General features: G+C 47.1%; 1 protein-coding gene across 1 annotated transcript in view; it reads right to left on the bottom strand.

Moving 5' to 3' along the window:
* The window catches only part of LOC126989371 (sphingomyelin phosphodiesterase 5-like), a 46,064-nt gene extending 37,128 nt beyond the window's left edge, over positions 1 to 8,936 (bottom strand). Inside the window, exon 1 of the mRNA XM_050847985.1 lies at positions 8,778 to 8,936. The gene's annotated coding sequence lies outside the window, so the exon portion shown is untranslated. The remainder of the gene's footprint in view (positions 1 to 8,777) is intronic.
* Between the last annotated feature and the right edge of the window lie 6,239 nt (positions 8,937 to 15,175).

Below are 15,175 nucleotides of genomic sequence, written 5' to 3' on the forward strand. Positions count from 1 at the left end.
CTCGACTTTCTACTCATGCTCATCCCTATACTGTCCAAACCCCTTATGCAAGAGTTAACCAGCATCTTCACTCTTTCATCCCTCACGCTGGTAAACTCTGGAACAATCTTCCTTCATCTGTATTTCCTCCTGCCTACGACTTGAACTCTTTCAAGAGGAGGGTATCAGGACACCTCTCCTCCCGAAACTGACTTATCTTTCGGCCACCTCTTTGGATTCTTTTTAGGAGCAGCGAGTAGCGGGCTTTTTTTTTTTATTAATGTTTACTTTTTTGTGCCCTTGAGCTTCCTTTGCTGTAAAAAAAAAAAAAAAAAAAATTCTTTATTTTTTTTCACTTTTTGTAATGTTTCTTCCACCCTTTTATTTTTTTTCTTTATTCTCTTTCTCAAACTGTTTTACTAATATTTTTCATCATCTTTCTTTCTTTTCTTTTTTTTCTTTCTCTGTTTTGTTATTATTTTTCTTTCATCCTCTTTCTTTCTTTTTCTTTTTTGTTTTCTTTATCTTTTTACCCCTTGATTATTTTTTTCATTTTCATATTAATATTTTTTTATCTTTATCTATTTTCTTTTTTTTCTTATTTTTTTATTATTTACTTTCTTCTTTACCTCTTTTTTTCCATCTCTTGATTCTTTTGTTCCTTTTCTTTTGTTCCTTTTCTGTGTCCATCTTTTCATCCCTCACTCTCACACTGCTTCCCACACTGCTTCTCACACTGCAGGCTGTCACCCACTACTGATAAGGTGCTCACTTACTCCCTTTTTTTAATCTCATTTCTTTCTTCCTTTGTTATTCAATCCTATATTTATTTTCCAACCTTTAGTGTTTTCTCTCTCTACCTATGTTTACCCTTGCTGGTGGTCCTCCATCTTTCACTCAGGTGGCCAACACCATTTTCTTCTGACAGATCTCAACATGCTCTTCAACATTTCTTAGCACCATTTCTGTCACAAATTGTTCATTTCTGCATTTTTTCCCTAAAATGCAGGAGGGGTTGGTGGGAGCAAAGCCCCCTGCAGCAGGTGGGGGGTGCAATGGGAACAAAAACCCCCAGAGGGTTAAGCCCACCCGTTAGGTTAGGTTTGGTTAGGGGGCAGGGTAAAAAAAAAAGGTGGTTTGTGACAGAAACAGATACTACTATCCATATCAGACCCGATGACACACCGTTTTTCGCAAATATCTTTCAAACGAAGACTCGGATCAGCATGGGACTTTGGCACAGGTTGTTTCACACACTCCGCTAATTTTTGACGCTATTGTGCAATGCCAGATGCGGTTAATTACGGCGTTTACTCCTGACTGTGACGGCAAAACCTGCGTGAGCCATTTATACATTCGAACAGGTGAGGCGTGACGTATTTGTGACGTGTATCCACCACCTACCTCCACCCCTGGCTTCCCCTACTCCCATCCCCCCCTTTCCATCCCTCCTTCTTCTCCCCCGCACTCTCTCCCCCCCTCTTTCTCCCCTATACCTCCCCCCTCCCCCCCCCCTCTCTCCCTCTCTCTCTCTTGGTGTACATGCGATGTGAAGCGTTGCACACATATGACTTGTCTACAATGGCGGATAACTCGAAAGTATATGCTAAGTATGGTCTGGTGTTTTATGCACACGACCCTGATTCCTGCTCCAGCGTAACTTGATGTTGCTTAAGTGCTGTGTGAGGTTTGTTTGGCAATTATACAACCATTGAAAGTTGTGCGAGTATATGACCCTCCTTCCCACAGGTTACGTTGAGCGTATGATGGGATGAAGCACGTAGCTGACGCTTGATTATTTATAGGAAATCGCGTAAGAGACGGAAAGGAATAACGGTGGAATTGATGCGGGAATTCATTGCAGAGTAAAAACGTGAAACGAAATTGGAGAAATATATGAATAATTTATTCTGATGTTAGGAAAAGACTGCCATACACTGTGTTCATGTAGATATGTTAAAAAGTCATAGCAAATAAAAATAGATAGCGAGTATATGATGGGTGGATTAATAATGTAAATAACTGACCACATAGGCTGTTACTTCAACATTCATCACCATCGACAAACAGGTCATCCTCGTCATCACTGTTGATGCTGATGCTGATGGGATATAATTTCTATTTATCTGCCATTAATCTGCCAGTCATATGTGTGCACAGATTCATATCTCATGTACAGCACAAGTGTTTGTGTGTGTGTGTGTGTGTGTGTGAGAGAGAGAGAGAGAGAGAGAGAGAGAGAGAGAGAGAGAGAGAGAGAGAGAGAGAGAGAGAGAGAGAGAGAGAGAGAGAGAGAGAGAGAGAGAGATTTACATAGATTTACATAAAAAATCAGACCACACAGACCCCATGGTCCAGACTTGGTGGTCTGTCCTTAAACCTAAGTGATTTTACATTAATCAGAAGACTCCAAAACGTTGCATTTCTACTCTAGTTGATATTAAGTTGAAGGAAGTGACGGTCGAGCTTATTTTTGAAGGAGTCAATCGTGTTACACTGGACCACTGACGGTGGAAGCTTATTCCATTCTCGCACTACAACGTTGGTGAAGAAAAATTTGGTGCAGTCTGAATTTACTTGTCTACATCTGAGTTTTACGCCATTGTTCCTCGTGCGAAAAGTGTCATCGATCATAAACAATGTTGATCTGTCTACATTCGTGAAACCATTAAGTATTTTAAAACATTCGATCAGTTTTCCTCGAGGCGACGTTTCTCAAGAGAGAACATGTTAAGGGTAGAAAGCCTTTCTTCAGAGGATTTGTTGCGCAAGGAAGGGATCATTTTCGTCTGACGCTGAACACCTTCTAATTTAGCAATATCCTTTGCATGGTGGGGAGACCAAAACTGTACCGCATATTCCAAGTGGGGTCTGACTAAACTGTTGTAGAGCGGAAGTATTACATCTTTATTCTTGAATACAAAGTTTCTTTTAATGAAGCCCATCATTCTGTTCGCTTTATTTGCTGCATCGATGCATTGCTGTGAGAATTTGAGGTTTGACGCGATTTTGACCCCAAGTCTTTGGCGCATTGAACGCTTTTGAGTTTAACACCGCGCATTTCGTATTCGAACTTCTTATTCCTCGTTCAACTTGAAGGACCTGGCACTTGTCTACGTTAAAGGGCATCTCCCATCTATCCGACCAAGCTGAAATTTTGTGCAAATCCTCTTGGAGGCTTTGCCTGTCTTCGTCAGTGAGAACCGAGTTGCCAATCTTTGTGTCGTCTGCAAATTTACTAATGCGGTTATTGAGTCCAACATCCACGTCGTTGATGTAAATAATGAAGAGCACTGGGCCAAGGACCGAGCCCTGAGGGACGCCACTAGTGACAGGCGCCCACTCTGAGTTAAATCCACAATCACTACTCTTTGTTGTCTGTTGCTCAACCAATTCGCGATCCATTGGTTTACTTGACCGTCAATACCTATTTGCTTTAATTTGTAAAGTAATTTATGATGCGGGACTTTATCAAACGCTTTCTGGAAAAACAAACGCTTTCTGGAAAGAGAGAGAGAGAGAGAGAGAGAGAGAGAGGGAGGTATAGGGGAGAAAGAGGGCTGGGAGAGAAAGAGGGCAGGGGGAGAGAGTGCGGGGGAGAAGAAGGAGGGATGGAAAGGGAGGGAAGGGAGTAGGGGAAGCCAGGGGTGGGGGTAGGTGGTGGATACACGTCACAAATACGTCACGCCTCACCTGTTCGAATGTGTAAGTGGCTCACGCAGGTTTTGCCGTCACAGTCACGAGTAAACGCCATAATTAACCGCATCTGGCATTGCACAATAGCGTCAAAAATTAGCGGAGTGTGTGAAACAATGTGTGCCAAAGTCCCATGCTGATCCCAGTCTTTGTTTGAAAGATATTTACGAAAAACGGTGTGTCATAGGGTCTGATATGGATAGAAGATGATTATTTAAAAACACCGAAAAATCCCAGAAAAAAGTTTCGTCCAACGGTGTCCCACGGGCGATGTTCTGGAAATTTACCCGTTAGGAGGTCAACCCTTAAGTCCTACGTTTACCGTTGATGAGGTTTCAGGCCCCGGTCCGCCGCCATAGCAATGTTCCGCTGGGCCATCAACATTATAACAGTAATATTAGCACCGAGAGTTGTCTTCAATCCTCATGTTTGTAAAGTCGTAGGATTTAGTGAATAAGTGAGTCTTCACTGCTTTCCTGAAGGTTGCCAGACTACCACTGTTCTTAACCCCTTCACTATGGCCGGCCCAAAACAGCGCCCCGCACCATATCAGAGATCGCCACGCACGCCAAATTTCAAATGTCGCTATTAAATACAATAAGTTTTCAGCCATTAACTCAACATAATCATCATGTATTATATATGAAAACATGCAGAATTAGATGATGCACATAAAGAAACAAGTTAATTGATAATTTTGAGCTGTAAGCAAAAATATACAGAGATGAAATAACTCGTATACTGGCTAAAGCGAGCCAGGATGCAGTATGCGCATCCTCGGATATGGTATGACGCACGTAAGGACGCAGTATACGTGTCCTCTTGTTGAAGGGGTTAACATCCCCGGGTAACCCATTACAGAGCCGCGGGGCACTCTGCTCAAATGCTCTGAAGCCCAGTCCCAGGCTGACTCTGGGCTCATAGAGTCTGTGCTGTTCTGCACTGTGTCTCAGTGACAGCATTAGGTAATTGTGGAGATTGACTCAGCGCCTCCAAAATATGATATTACGCATCCATATTATAGTTAAGGGACGAATTAATGCCCCTCAACCATAATATTAAGGCGCAAGTACTTAAAAGTAAAGAAAAAGGCCTAAACCCATTCCCCTAACGATCTTGGGGGACCCGTGAGAAATCTTTTTTTTGGGTGGGGTAACATATTTAACCCTTTCGATGCTAAATCCTTACAGCGAGGACTAGCGTAACTTGCCGGTAGTGCTAAATCCTCGCTGCGAGCGCCAGTCGCACTCTAATTTCCCGCGTATGAGTGTTCCAACACTATTTCTCACACCACAGCATTGCCAATTCAGTGGGTTTTCAACTAAATATGGTGGAAAATCATATCAGCCTAGAGCGGAAAATCTACAGACGAGTAACTGGTGGATGTTGTTGTCCAATATAGTGGCATTTTTGCATAGCTACACCTATAACCTGGCTGAATTTTTGACCAAATAGTTGTAAATTTTGCAGTTGGCAATACTACCCTACCAGCACCCCATCAAGACTCAGAAGCTACCTCAATATGGCTGGCTGTCGCGCACGCATAAATGTACGTCTTCACAGGCAACACCCCATGAACATGCCTGTACATTCGCAGGAGAGGCTTACATAACCGAATCTTATAGATCTTGACCTCCTCTTTCCAATGGTGCTTTTGTTTTTTAGTTGTGATGAATAGTTTTTGAGATACAGCGGTTGAAAGAGTGAGCACTCGCGTCACTTGCTGTACATGCCTGTACATTCGCAGGAGAGCCTTACATAACCGAATCTTATAGATCTTGGCCTCCTCTTTCCAATGGTGTTTTTGTTTTTTAGCTGTGATGAATAGTTTTTGAGATACAGCGGTTAAAAGAGACCCCCCTCCCCTAGCTGGGCTACCCGAGTGCGCCTGGGAGGATAGTCTCACTGCGAGCGATTAGCAATGAAAGGGTTAAACTACTCTAACTGAATTTTAAATAACCTAACCTCTAACAGAGAGGCTTCGCCTTGACCCCAATCCTAACCAAGGGGGAGTGCAGGACCCCCCTCCACATGTATGATGCACTGGTAAAACTAGAGAAGTACAAAAGTATGTGAGACCTCAGAAAGGTTATCATTCTCGTGGGGGCAATATTGGAGGCGCGTAATGAATCTCTATATTTACCCTTACTCAACCCCAGCGTTCACCAGGGCAACACACGTCTTGTCACCAGAGTCAGATCACATCAGATGTGGTCTCGGGATATGCCTTTGCAACGGCTCCCGGATTTTCTTTTCACTCAAATGTTCTCGTGCTTTAACTCTTATTTTCTTCTTCAGTTTTCACTTGACATCTAGTTTTGTTGTTTTGTTTTTCACTGGTTTTGCAATTGTGTTTTAGTCTTCTAGCTCGCTGTCTTTCCTTCCAGAGTTTTTTCAAGTAGCTTTTCCTTTCGTCTATTTTCTCACTTTCTTTACTGCTATTTTTGAGTAGTAATGTGTCAGCTAGGTGTTCATCTGTGTCTTCCTTGTATGGCTGTTGTACAAATGTGTGTTCCTTTCTAAGTGCTGAGTATTGTTTGCAGTGCAGCAGGAAATGTTCCAAGTCTTCTACTTCAAAGTCACACATGTCACACTGTACTTCACACGTGTCACTGTATTTCAAAGTCACACTGTACTTCAAAGTCATGCATGTCTAGTCTACTTCAAAGTCACACATGTCACACTGTACTTCACACATGTCACACTGTACTTCAAAGGCACGCATGTCTAGTCTAGTCTACTTCAAAGTCACACATGTCACACTGTACTTCACACATGTCACACTGTACTTCAAAGTCATGCATGTCTAGTCTACTTCAAAGTCACACATGTCACACTGTACTTCACACATGTCACACTGTACTTCAAAGTCACGCATGTCTAGTCTACTTCAAAGTCACACATGTCTAGTCTACTTCAAAGTCACACATGTCTAGTCTACTTCAAAGTCACACATGACTAGTCTACTTCAAAGTCACACATGTCACACTGTACTTCAAAGTCACGCATGTCTAGTCTACTTCAAAGTCACACATGTCACACTGTACTTCAAAGTCACGCATGTCTAGTCTACTTCAAAGTCACACATGTCTAGTCTACTTCAATGTCACACATGTCACACTGTACTTCAAAGTCACGCATGTCTAGTCTACTTCAAAGTCACGCATGTCTAGTCTACTTCAAAGTCACACATGTCTAGTCTACTTCAATGTCACACATGTCACACTGTACTTCAAAGTCACGCATGTCTAGTCTACTTCAAAGTCACGCATGTCTAGTCTACTTCAAAGTCACACATGTCTAGTCTACTTCAATGTCACACATGTCACACTGTACTTCAAAGTCACGCATGTCTAGTCTACTTCAAAGTCACACATGTCTAGTCTACTTCAAAGTCACGCATGTCTAGTCTACTTCAAAGTCACACATGTCTAGTCTACTTCAAAGTCACGCATGTCTAGTCTACTTCAAAGTCACACATGTCTAGTCTACTTCAAAGTCACACATGTCTAGTCTACTTCAATGTCACACATGTCTAGTCTACTTCAAAGTCACACATGTCTGGTCTACTTCAAAGTCACACATGTCTAGTCTACTTCAATGTCACACATGTCACACTGTACTTCAAAGTCACGCATGTCTAGTCTACTTCAATGTCACACATGTCTAGTCTACTTCAAAGTCACACATGTCTAGTCTACTTCAAAGTCACACATGTCTAGTCTACTTCAAAGTCACACATGTCTAGTCTACTTCAAAGTCACACATGTCTAGTCTACTTCAAAGTCACACATGTCTAGTCTACTTCAAAGTCACACATGTCTAGTCTACTTCAAAGTCACACACGTCTAGTCTACTTCAAAGTCACACATGTCTAGTCTACTTCAATGTCACACATGTCTAGTCTACTTCAAAGTCACACATGTCTAGTCTACTTCAATGTCACACATGTCACACTGTACTTCAAAGTCACGCATGTCTAGTCTACTTCAATGTCACACATGTCACACTGTACTTCAAAGTCACGCATGTCTAGTCTACTTCAAAGTCACACATGTCTAGTCTACTTCAAAGTCACGCATGTCTAGTCTACTTCAAAGTCACACATGTCTAGTCTACTTCAAAGTCACACATGTCACACTGTACTTCAAAGTCACACATGTCTAGTCTACTTCAAAGTCACACATGTCTAGTCTACTTCAATGTCACGCATGTCTAGTCTACTTCAAAGTCACACATGTCTAGTCTACTTCAAAGTCACACATGTCTAGTCTACTTCAAAGTCACGCATGTCTAGTCTACTTCAAAGTCACACATGTCTAGTCTACTTCAAAGTCACGCATGTCTAGTCTACTTCAAAGTCACACATGTCTAGTCTACTTCAAAGTCACACATGTCTAGTCTACTTCAAAGTCACGCATGTCTAGTCTACTTCAAAGTCACGCATGTCTAGTCTACTTCAAAGTCACACATGTCTAGTCTACTTCAAAGTCACACATGTCTAGTCTACTTCAAAGTCACACATGTCTAGTCTACTTCAAAGTCACACATGTCTAGTCTACTTCAAAGTCACACATGTCACACTGTACTTCAAAGTCACGCATGTCTAGTCTACTTCAAAGTCACACATGTCTAGTCTACTTCAAAGTCACACATGTCTAGTCTACTTCAAAGTCACACATGTCTAGTCTACTTCAAAGTCACACATGTCACACTGTACTTCAAAGTCACGCATGTCTAGTCTACTTCAAAGTCACACATGTCACACTGTACTTCAAAGTCACGCATGTCTAGTCTACTTCAAAGTCACACATGTCACACTGTACTTCAAAGTCACGCATGTCTAGTCTACTTCAAAGTCACACATGTCACACTGTACTTCAAAGTCACGCATGTCTAGTCTACTTCAAAGTCACACATGTCACTGTACTTCACACATGTCACACTGTACTTCACACATGTCTAGTCTACTTCAAAGTCACACATGTCACATTTGGTGTCTTTATTTCTCTTCCTCCAGTAAAGGTTTAGTGTGTTTAGTGAAGCCAGACGTTACCTCAGTGGTGATTAACCCGCTGTGCCACAACGATAGCCATTCTTACCTTGCTTTCCGCGGAGTGACAGCCACGCACACACTGCCACACGCCTCCACACACACGCCAGGAAGCCACGCACTCAGAAAACAAGGATTATTATCTCGGCGACAAGGATCGGCCCTGAACGTTGAGCGCCGACAAGTTCAACAACACGAGTGACGTCATGACAACAACAACCCAGACCCAGACCCAGACCAGAAAAAGAAGGTTAACAACAGTACACAAGTTTTGGACAATAAGAGAAAAAAGAATGAAAGAAAAAGGAAAACAATAGACCCAGACCCAGACCAGGAAAGGAAGGTTAACAACAGTACACAAGTTTTGGACAATAAGAGAAAAAAGAATGAAAGAAAAAGGAAAACAATAGACCCAGACAGTAGACACAGCAGGGAGTGCCGTTACAAAGGCAAAACTCCCGACCGACTACTACTACTACTACTACTACTACTACTACTACTACTACTACTACTACTAGGTTCAGGAGTGAGAAGAGCAAAGTAATGATAGTAAATAGATCAGAGGATGAGAGAGAAACAACTTGGAGACTGGAAGGGCCGGGATGAGTTGGAACAGACGGAAGAATACAAGTATCTAGGGGTGTGGATGGAGGTAAATGGATGCGGCAGGGCCAAGAATGTAAAGATAAGTATGACAAACCAGTGGATATATAGGCCGTTTAGGGAATGCAGCGAGGATGAGAGCGAGCAAGTATGATTTCATCCGTGAGGTTTGGAAGAGTGTGGCTGTCCCGATGTAACGTACCTGCCGGCATACCAACACCGCAGAAGCTAGTTAAAAGCCAACTGGGAAAATTGGGAATAATCCCTTGTACATGGCCATGGCTATTTACCGGATCCAGTTTCTCCTCAGCCGAAACAATGCCCGTAGAGGTTAATATATTGTTATCCCGGACGTGTTACTTGGGTTCCGTGTCGCCGTCAGGAGACTCCGTGGGAGGGAGATATGTAAACACTTTGCACAGCTTCTGTAGTTTAATATTCTTCCTTAGTAGTACACTTCACTCTGACTCTTCACTTACCACTAGCTTACTATGACTGGGACTGGCCCTCTCTCGCCCTCTTCTCCTATATATATCCAGAACAGTACAGTCTAGAACGTTACAGTATATTTTAGATCATACAAGAACATGTAGCAAAAATATATGCGAGTTGGCAACACTTCCCGCCTGGCGCCTGGCCGCGCCCCGCGGGACGCGGACGGCTCGCCTTGTTCCCGCTCCCCTGCTCGTTCGCCGGGGGAAGCTTCCAGCACAACACTATCCCCCCCTCTTAATTGTGATCGTCCCGATCACACACTTAACTATATACAAACATACGAGAATTAATCAAAAACATAATAATCGTCGTATCACTGTGGACGCGTGCGCGTTGTTGTCTTCTGTTCGTTGCCTCCTGCGCGTCTGTCTCCTGGTGCGCCTCGTCGTCGTCCGCTTCTTGGGGTGTCCCTGGAACATCTGCCGAAGCCGGGAGGTTCTCTCCCTCGGCTGAAAGGTCCAGAAGGCCTACGTCGTCGTCGACCTCCTCTCGGTCCTGGACGTCCCTTGCGTTTTCGTCGGCTGCTGGGTGTCTGTAGTTGTTCCAGGTGTAGTTTCCCGGACCGTGGTACCTCCATAGGCGGTTGACGTGGACAACTTTCGGCTTCGTCCTTTCCGTTCTCCGGATTCGGTAAGTCACGTCGGAGAGGCGTTCTAACACAGTGTAAGGGCCTTCCCAGGGGCTCTGTAACCTCGGAGACTGTCCTTTCTTCCTCTTCGGGTTGTAAAGCCAGACTTGGTCTCCTTCCTTGATGTCAACGTGGCTTGCCCTCATATTGTAACCGCGCTTCATGGCCTCCCCGGAGAACTTCAAGGCACCACGGACTTGATGGTGCACCTCTTCCAGCCGTTCCTCTAGCTGACGGGCAAAACTGGAGGCGTCCCTTGGAAGGCTTTCCCCAGGAGGCCTTCCTGTCAGTAGGTCCACCGGCAATCGCAGCTCACGTCCAAACATCAGCTTTGCCGGTGAATACCCCGTAGTCTCGTGGGCGGCAGACCTGTAGGCCATGAGAAGCGCAGGCAGCTTCTGATCCCATGAAGACTGATCATTGTTGCACTGCTTGGCCAACTCCTGGCCCAACGTCCAATTAAACCTCTCCACCATTCCATCTGACTGTGGGTGCAGAGGGGTGGTCCGGGTCTTCTTGATACCCAGAAGCTTGCAGCACTCAGCAAGGACTGTTGACTCAAAATTCCTTCCCTGGTCGGAATGGAGCTCGTTAGGCACACCGAAGCGACAGAAGAACTCCTCCACCAAAACCTTGGCGATGGTATTGGCTTCCTGGTCAGGGATGGCGTAGGCTTCCGGCCACTTGGTGAAGTAACCCATTGTGACGCAGATGTACCTATTTCCGTTCGTCGTCAGAGGCAAGGGTCCTGCTATATCCACTGCCACCCGTTCCATGGGGGCTCCAACCTGGCATAGTTGCAATGGGGCACGGTGACGCTTCTTGGGGCCCTTCTTTGCACAGCACACCTCACACGCGTGACACCATTCTTCCACGTCCTTCCTCATGCCAACCCAGTAGAACCTTTGGCGCAGGCGACTCAGTGTCTTCTTTACCCCAAGGTGTCCGCTGGTGATGCTGTCGTGCATTTCTTTCAGGACGCCTTCCCGGGACTTCATAGGTAGCACCGTGGACCAGTAGTGGTCAAGACCATCATGAGAGACCCAGCGTCGCTGCAACACCCCGTCGTCTATCCGAAGAGTGTCCCACTGAGTCCAGTAATTCTTGGTGGTAGAGCTTTCTCTCGAAATTACTTCCCACCCAGGTCGCGTTGACGACTGACTCAGCCACTCCATAATTGGTCTCAGATCTCGGTCCTCCTGCTGCAGTTTTCCCAAGTCTTCCCATGGCACCTCCGCTGTCTGTTCCACTGTAGTGCGGCGGCACATATTCTGGACGCTTTCCCTCTGGAGGCAATGATGACACTCAGGTAGGCAGGGGCGCCGGCTCAAACTGTCCGCGTTACCGTGTGTTAGCCCAGATCGGTGCACAATAGTGTAGTGATGCTGCTCTAGTTTACCTATCCAGCGAGCAAGCTGGCCCTCAGGGTTTTTCAGTGACTTCAACCACCGCAATGCAGCGTGATCCGTGCGGATAGTGAAAGTTGCACCGCACAGGTAAGCATGGAAAAAGTCAAGGCTCTTGACTACTGCCAAGAGTTCTTTCCGGGTCACGCAATAGTTTTTCTCGGCTGGGGTGAGCTTCTTGCTGAAGTAGGCCACAACCCGTTCCATGTCGGCACATGCCTGAGATAGCACTCCACCAATCCCCTCATCACTGGCATCACAATCCAGTATAAAAGGCTTAGAGGGGTCTGGGTAGGTGAGTACAGGCGAGCTGATGAGGGCCTCCTTGAGCTTCTCAAAGGCAACCTGAGTTTCCGCTGTCCACTCAAACTTGCGCCCCTTCTTCGTCAGGAGGTGCAGTGGTGCAGCAATCGTAGCGAAGCCTTTTACAAACCTGCGGTAGTATGAGCACAACCCGAGGAAGCTCCGCAGCTCCTTCACGTTGGTGGGTGTCGGCCAGTCCCTTACCGCAGCCACCTTCTCAGGATCAGTTCGTACTCCAGCCTCGCTCACGATGTGTCCCAAGTATTGGACCTCCCTTTGGAATAGGCAGCATTTCTTCGGGCTGAGCTTAAGGTGTGCAGCTCTAAACCGGGCGAAAACCTCTGATAGTCTTTCCATCTCCTGCTCGAAGGTCTGGCCAAAGACAATCACGTCGTCTAGGTAGATGACTGCCGTCTTCCAGTGAAGTCCCTCCAGCACCCTCTCCATCAGCCGCTCGAACGTGGCCGGCGCGTTGCACAGGCCAAAGGGCATGACCTTAAACTGCCACAGGCCTTGACCGTAGGAGAAGGCTGTTTTCTCTTTGTCCTGCTTCGCCATTTTGACTTGGTGATACCCAGACTTCATATCCAGTGTTGAAAACCACTTGGAGCCCCCCGAAGCGTCGAGCGTGTCGTCGATCCGTGGGAGTGGGTATGAATCCTTGATGGTGAGATCGTTGAGGGCTCGGTAGTCCACGCAGCACCTGAGGGAACCGTCCTTTTTCCTGACGAGCACTACAGCAGACGCCCACAGGCTGCTGGACCGCTCGATTAACCCCTGTTGCCGGAGATCATCCATCACCTCATCCATCTCCTTGCGACGGGCTGGTGCCATCCTTCGAGGAGCTTGCTTCACTGGGCGGTGGCTACCTGTGTCGATGTGGTGCTCTACCAGGTCCGTACACCCCAAGTCCAGGTCTCCTGTGGAAAACACATCTGCATTCCTCACGAGAAGCTCCCTGAGCTGTTCCACTTGGGGCTCCTCTAGACACTTGGAGCTCCTGTCAAACAGGTCGCGCAGGTAGTCGGGCAGCTCCTCCTGGGGCTTCGTCAGGGTTCTCCTGCAGACACAGGTTCTTGGTTTCTGGTCGATCTCTTGGCACAACCCCACCATGGTCCCTTGTTTTATTTTCTTTGGGCTGAAGGAGACATTGGCCACGACGACAGGCACTTCCGCTGCAGTAGGGCCTGCCAAAGTACTGCCTACAATCACCCCGTTTTCTACCGGACATCGACTTCCACTCTCTACCACACACAGACTAGCCGGGGGGGGGGGGGGCACCCGTAATTTGACAGAGTAACAGCATCTCTGACCTCGGAGGAATAATGGTGGTGCGCTTGACCGTCACTGGCAGGTCATCCTTGTTCACAGTCGTCAGTGGCACCCTCCTTCCTCCCACAGTCAGCTGCTTGGCGCGGAAGTCCAGCTCGCACCTGTGGGAGACAAGATAATCCATACCTAGGATGCAGGGGTCGTCCATGTCAGCCACGTACACAGAGAGGGACTCTTCCTTCCCTCCGAGCTCAAACTACACGTCCACTGGGCCTCTGAGCTCTGCATAGTGTCCAGTGACTCCGCACAGTCGATGCGACGTCTTAGGAACCCGACGATGACTCACCACGTCAGGCCGCACAAATGTGCGTTCCGAGCCTGTGTCGACGACCACAGGCCACAACACTCCGTCAACCTTGCCCTCCACTTGGCAGCTTGTCATGGTGGTTCTCCTGCACACTGATATCTTCGGGGCATGTACAGGACAGACTGGTCGTTGCCCCCGTGAACCAGTCCTTCTTAGTTTCCCGAGTGGTGGTCCCTCGTTGGGGGCACATTTTTCCGACACTCATTCTTCCAGTGCCCCTTTTCTCCACAGGTCCAGCACTTGGGTCCTTCCCTGGGCTTCTTAGCTCCACCTTCATATTCCTTCTTCCTCTTTTTTATTTTATTTTTTTACGTTGATCGCCTATTGCGCCGGTAGGCATCTTCCCGGTGGGGCCTGATGGTCGGCCCAAGGCTTCTTCCAGGTGGGGCCTGATGGTCGGCCCAGCCCGTTCTGGCGCAGGCGAGTGTTTATAGTGGCGCCATCTTGCATTGGCTCATGCTGCCCCCCGGAACTCGTTCTTGATTCGCCTGGACGGCTTCCTCTAGAGTCCGGGTTGATGGGTGGTCTTCAGGACAGCATGTGGGTAATTTTAAGCCACTCGGCGGTGACTGAAAAATCCGAGTGGTAGCGTGGGGATTCGAACCCGCGTCGTCCATCACGCGGTGAATGTGGGCCCAGTACGCTACCACCTACGCTACCGCCTACAGCATTACAGCATTCGTTCTCCTTGTGCCCAACCTTCTCGCAGTACCAGCACGTTCCTTGGAACCTGTCTGTGTCGCTGACAGCGCCCTTTCGTGCCCTAAAGCCAGAAGTCGAGTCGTCCCTGAAGCTCGACAAGCTAGACCTAACAAAGGACTCAAACTCCATGGCACGTGCCAGAGCTTCCTGCATTGATGTTGGCTTAGCTTGGTTCACTTGTATCTTCAGCTGAGGGCTGTCCAGGGCATCGATGAATTGATCACGCAGCAAAACCGTCAGCAGGTCAGGGTTGGCACCTGGGTATGCCTTGTGCGCCATGCTCTCAAGGTCCTGAGCGAGTTCCTGAAGAGACTCGCCGCGCCTCCTGTTGCGGGTTCTGAACCTAACCCTGAAGAGCTCGGTCTGGTGCTTGGTCCCATATCGTTGCTCCAGCGCCTGTGCCAGCCCGCTGTAGCTGCCCTTTGTTGCATTATCGAGCTGAGCAAGGACCTCCAGCGCCGCCCCTTTCAGGCTAGTGGCCAGCTGTACCGCGCACTCTTGGTCATCCCATCCGTTCCGGGCTGCCAACAGCTCAAACTGAGCGCGGTAAGCCTCCCAGGAGACCTTGCCATCAAACTCCTGAGGCTTCTTTCTAACAGGCGAACCCAGCAGACTCATGGGGCTGGCGGAACTTCTTGCGGGGATAAACTCAGGCGAAGCAGGGCTTAAAC

Source organism: Eriocheir sinensis, unplaced genomic scaffold (genome assembly GCF_024679095.1).
Source record: "Eriocheir sinensis breed Jianghai 21 unplaced genomic scaffold, ASM2467909v1 Scaffold1138, whole genome shotgun sequence".
NCBI lineage: Eukaryota > Metazoa > Arthropoda > Malacostraca > Decapoda > Varunidae > Eriocheir > Eriocheir sinensis.